A 5,158-nucleotide genomic window follows, 5' to 3' on the forward strand; every position below is an offset into this window, starting at 1 on the left:
AAAACTTGATTTGCTAACATAGTAAATGCATTGGTTTGATTTTCGTTTGAGTTGATCTAAAATTGAATACATGGAATGTGATTTTAGTAGTAGATAGTGGCGAGGTTGTAACAATGGGTGATTAAGTCATTAAAAGGAGTGAACGTTTTAGATATCTCAGGTCTAATGTTCATAGTGATTGTAATATAGATGGAGATGATATTAGTAGAATTTAAGTTCGATGGTTGAGGTGGAGAAATAGAGCATGCTTCTTGTGTGACAGGAAAGTACCCCTTAGATTGTATAAATAGATTCCCCTTCAAACTGATTAAAAGATGTAATATCATTTCTAAACTTTGCAGTTTTTTATGGTGGAAAATATTTAGGAAGGATTTTTTTTGCTAAATCACCCAAAGTTCTGATAGATTAAGGTCCTAACGAATTCAACCACATCTTAGCTTTATCACTCAATGAGAAAGGAAATAACCTAAGGCTTATAACATCTTCTGATACACTATTATATTTAAATGTAGCGCATAATTCTAAAAAATTGACAAGATGTAAATTTGGATCTTTAGTTGGTGATCCCCCAAACTAATTATTTGATACCATTTGGATAAGAGTAGGATTAAGCTCAAATGAATTAGCCACTACAGTAGATTTTTCAATACTACATAAAATGAAGTTTATCTACCGTAGGGTTGATATAATGTCTTTATGGTCTAAACTCTTGATGAATTTCAGTATATTGATCGTTTTGGTTTGCCATTTATGTAACTTTTTTAGATTTTTCAATATTTTTAATTTTTTTAGTTTTTCTTCTTTTTTTAACAGTTCTCTCTAATTTAAAATCGTAGGGCACGAGTCCTTCTGAACCTGAAATACGCATACACAACCTAAAATAAAAAAAAAATTGAAATAAAACACCCAAAATAAAATACAATAATTGTTAAAGTTTAAATAAGATTTTCTAGAAATAGAAATTAGCTTTTAAATCAATTAATTTCCCCGGCAACGGCGCCAAAAACTTGATCCCTGATACTATTTATATGCAATAGTATAACAATGACTTTGATTATATTTTCATTTATATTTCTTTACTTTGCAACAGAGTCAAAACTTGAAACTAAAAAAAAAATAAAAAGTTTAACTCTTTAATTTATATATTGGAATACTACGCAATTATAATATCGTTATTAAGTAATATAGGATTTTTTATTAAGACCTGAATATCAAATTTGTAGGAGTTTAGGCTAAGCAGCTGGATATTGGTACACGTCCAATTAATTCAAGCCAAAAATGTTTTATTTCAATTGTTCATAAGCTACGTTTGATAAATAAAATAATTTGTTTTTAACTGCACCCTCGAGCTGTGGTTTAAAAAGATAACTTGAGTTTATAAGAAAAAAAGAAAAAAAAAAACAAAATGAAAAAGAAAATATCTCTCTGCTTATCATGAATCTGTAGTAAGCATAGGAATTTTGTTGTGGTAGTATGCAAATTATGTTGTGTCACATAGGAGCAGTTATACTCTATACCCTTATTAGAGATGCTATAAAGAACATTAGCTAATTTAAGTTTGAATAGTTCTGAAGACTAGCTAGCCAGGGAAGATACCAGCTCTCACTCTAAATTTCCCTCGATTCCCTTCACCTGGGGGCTAACATCTCGTATCAGAACCTAAAATAATAAACCAAGTTGGGGGCTTTAACCTATCACTTTAAAGTCCTCTAACTCTACATCCTTCAATGATTATTTCCTTATTTATTTGCACCAAATAATATGAATTACATTCTCATTCATACAACCTCATGTGATTCTTTTCAATTGTTGACTGAGATAATACTTGCCTGGTTCTTACATTTTCTCACAACAAATTTTAATATTTGGATAGGCCAAATCAAGAAGTAAATGAAGTTCATGGATTTAAATCATCACAACTTCTTCCAACATTAAAGATCAATACTCTTCGCTACTTCCATCCAACACTTTAATTACTTATCATTTTAAGGAGAAAGTAAAGAAAACGACTCAGAATCCATAGAGAAAACAAAACCGCACTTTAGTTTATAAGTAGAAATCATTGTCAAACCGTAGAAATCATTGTCAAACCAACAAGAAGTCTTGATTAAAACCAAAGGTAGTATAAAAACAAAGATAAAAACCTATCTTACTCCACTAACTCTTCAATTTTCTTTGAATCTCTTCTCTTTTACACCACTCTCAAAATAAACTAAAAATAAAAAGGATAACGTAAATTTGGTGGTGCCTGAAAATCTCTTCAAAACTCTCTTCTTTCCAACACTTTTCAGAACTTTCTCGCACTCTCTCCCTCTTCAAGCACCCACTTCAAATGTAAAAACTTCCTTCTTTTATAAATCTCCAAGAGGTGCCATTATAACTCTTCAAAATGTGTCCAAATTTGATGTATTCTCCAAAGGATGCCTCCTTTCACAAGTCCTTTAATAATATTTTCATTCCTAGTGGTCATAACCACCCTCTTTAGCTAATAGGTGCCTTAAATACTTCTACAAAATTTGGCCAAATGAAGAAAATCGCCAAATAGCTGCCTCTGGCGCTTAAGCGCGGGGCCTCTAGCGCTTAGGCGCGTGCGTCTCTGTTTAACCGGCTCTGTTTAACCGGTGCTTAGGTGCCAAAATAATTTAGCACATTTTTAACCTCTTTGCTCTAAATTTGATCATTTTTCACTCCTTCTAGCATTTTTCACCTTTTTACTTGTATTTGAAAAAAAAACACTCAAATACCTTCCATTAAAGCGCAATATCTAAAAAATAGGTATAAAAATGCGTCAAAAAATACTATGTATTTTAAATGTATCAAGTACTACCCCAAATTTTCTTAATCTAACACGAACAACATTCAAAGAAAAACACACTGATATCTATGGGTTGCCTCTCACAAAGTGCTTGGTTTAACATTGTCAGCCCGACGTAACCAGTGCGTATTCTAGTTGACCCTACATCATTCGATTGTTAAATTTATGTTGATCCCCTACTAAATAAGGTTTCAGTCTATGACCATTCACTTTAAATACTTTCCAAGTCTTAGGATCTTTAATTTCCACAGCTTCATAAGGATAAACTTTTATCACAACAAATGGGCCCATCCACCTAGACATGAGTTTGTCTGAAAATAATCTTAACTTTGCATTATATAGTAATACTTGTTGCCTTGACTGAAAATTTTTAGTAAGAATTCTTCGATCATGCCACATTTTCATCTTTTCTTTGTAAATCTTAACACTCTCATAAGATTCATTCCTTATCTCTTCAAGCTCAATTAATTGCAATAATCTTTTATCACCAGCATCTTTCAAACTTAAATTGAACTCTTTAATCGCCCAATATGCTTTATGCTCAAGCTCAGCTGGTAAGTGGCAAGCTTTCCTAAATATTAGCTTATATGAGGACATTCTTATAAGAGTTATGTATGCAATCCAATAAGCCCACAAAGCATAGTCAAGTTTGACTGACCAATCTGTTTTTATTGGATTCACATATTTTTTATATAATTATTTTAATTTTCTGATTCGATAATTCAGCCAAACTACTTGCCTGAGAATAATAAGCAGCGGCAATTCTATGGTTTATTTAATATTTCTTTAATAATTTCTCCATTATGACATTTCTGAAATGACTTCCCCCATTAGTTATGATAACTCTCGGCATCCCAAATCTACAAAATATGTTCATTTTCAAAAATTTTGCAACACTTTGAGCATCACATTTATCCATTTCAACAGCTTTTATCCATTTGGATACATAGTCTACTGCTAACTGTATATATAAATTTCTAAAAGTTGTTATAAATGGTCCCTTGAAATCTAATCCCCAAACATCAAATATTTTAACTTCTAGCATATAATTGAGGGGTGTCTCATTTCTTCTAGAAATATGAAATATTGCCTACTAATATTGCCTACCCATTGACATTTATCAAAAGTTTTGATATAAGCATTAAGATTTCTAAAGATAGTAGGCCAATAGAATCCAGATTGTAACATTTTGTATGATGTTTTATCAACACCAAAATGTCTGCCAAAATCAAAATTATGATATTTTTGGATAATTTCATAAGTCTCTCCTAAAGGAACACATCTTCAAATATTAAGATCCTTTCCTTTTTTATATAAAAAAGGGTAATCCCAAAAATAAGTCTTAGCTTCAGAAATAAATTTCCTCTTCTGTTAGTATGTCATTCCATTGGGTATAATTTCACTAACAAGAAAGTTCAAAATGTCGGCATACCACGGAACATGCACTCATTAATATTGAACAATTTGTCATCTCGAAATTGTTCATTAATTTATTTTTCAAAACACAGTAGTTTAATTCAAGCCTAGACAAATGATCATCAATTTTATTTTTATTTCCCTTCCTATCTACTATTTCAAAGTCAAATTCTTGTAAAAGAAGAATCCATTTTTTAAGTCTTGATTTAGCATCATTCTTTTTCATTAAGTACTTAATAACAAAATGATCTGTATGCACTACGCAATGAGTTCCAATTAAATATGTTCTAAATTTATTAAAGCCATATACTATTGTTAATAACTCTTTTTTAGTTCTTGTATAATTAATTTGAGTTTTATTAAGAATTTTACTAGCATAGTAGATTACTTTTAAAAATTTTATCATATCATTGCTATAAAACAGCTTCAATAGAATAATCACCAGCATTACACATCAGTTCAAAAGGTTTTCCCGAATCTGGTGAAACTATAATTGGTGCAGTGACTAATTTTTCTTTAAATAACTCAAAAGCTTTTAGGCACTCTTCATTTTAGGCACTCTTCATTAAAACTCTTCATTAAAATTAAAAATTGCGTCATTCTTCAATAAATGGCATAAAGGCTTAGCAATTTTTGAAAAGTCTTTAAAATATCGTCTATATAATCCAGCATGTCCTAAAAAACTCTTAATTTTCATTAAATTTGTTGGATAAGGTAAATTAGCAATCCCTTGAATTTTAGCAGGATCTACTTCCATACCATTTTCTGATATTTTATGTCCTAATACAATTCCTCCTTCTACCATAAATCAGCATTTTTCCCAATTAAGGACTAAATTTGTTTTCTTCACAGCACTTAAGAAAATTTAATAAATGTTCTAAATGTGATTCAAATGAAGTTCCAAACACTGAAAAATCATTCATAAAT

Source organism: Phalaenopsis equestris, unplaced genomic scaffold, assembly GCF_001263595.1.
Source record: "Phalaenopsis equestris unplaced genomic scaffold, ASM126359v1 Scaffold235639, whole genome shotgun sequence".
NCBI lineage: Eukaryota > Viridiplantae > Streptophyta > Magnoliopsida > Asparagales > Orchidaceae > Phalaenopsis > Phalaenopsis equestris.